Genomic DNA, 461 nt, shown 5'->3' with positions numbered 1-461 from the left:
CAGGTCCCATAGCCTCTCCTCGTAGGGCCTGCCCTGCTGCCCCCGATCATGCAGGTGGCCCTCCTCTGGACCCTCTCAATGTTGTCCACATCCCTCCTGAAGTGCGGTGCCCAGAACTGGATGTAGTACTCCAACTGGGGCCTGACCAATGTCATACAGAGGGGGAGGATCACCTCCTTGGACCTGTTCGTGATGCATCTATGGATGCATGACAAAGTGTGGTTAGCCTTCCTGACTGCATCCCCACATTGGCGGCCCATGTTCATCTTGGAGTCTATAATGACTCCAAGATCCTTTTCTGCTTCTGTGCTGACAAGAAGGGAGTTCCCAGCCTGTAGATATGCAAGCTCTTAATACAGTTCCAGTAATTCAGATTCATAGTGACACTGGAGAATGTTGAGTATTTTCAATACCTTGCAAGCCATCTCTCACAGAAGGCTGATACTGATGAAGAAATCTAA

The sequence above is a fragment of the Gavialis gangeticus genome, unplaced genomic scaffold, assembly GCF_001723915.1.
Source record: "Gavialis gangeticus isolate Ggan-Ray unplaced genomic scaffold, GavGan_comp1, whole genome shotgun sequence".
NCBI lineage: Eukaryota > Metazoa > Chordata > Crocodylia > Gavialidae > Gavialis > Gavialis gangeticus.
The sequence above is the reverse complement of the archived record's forward strand: the minus strand, read 5'-3'. Positions refer to the sequence as shown.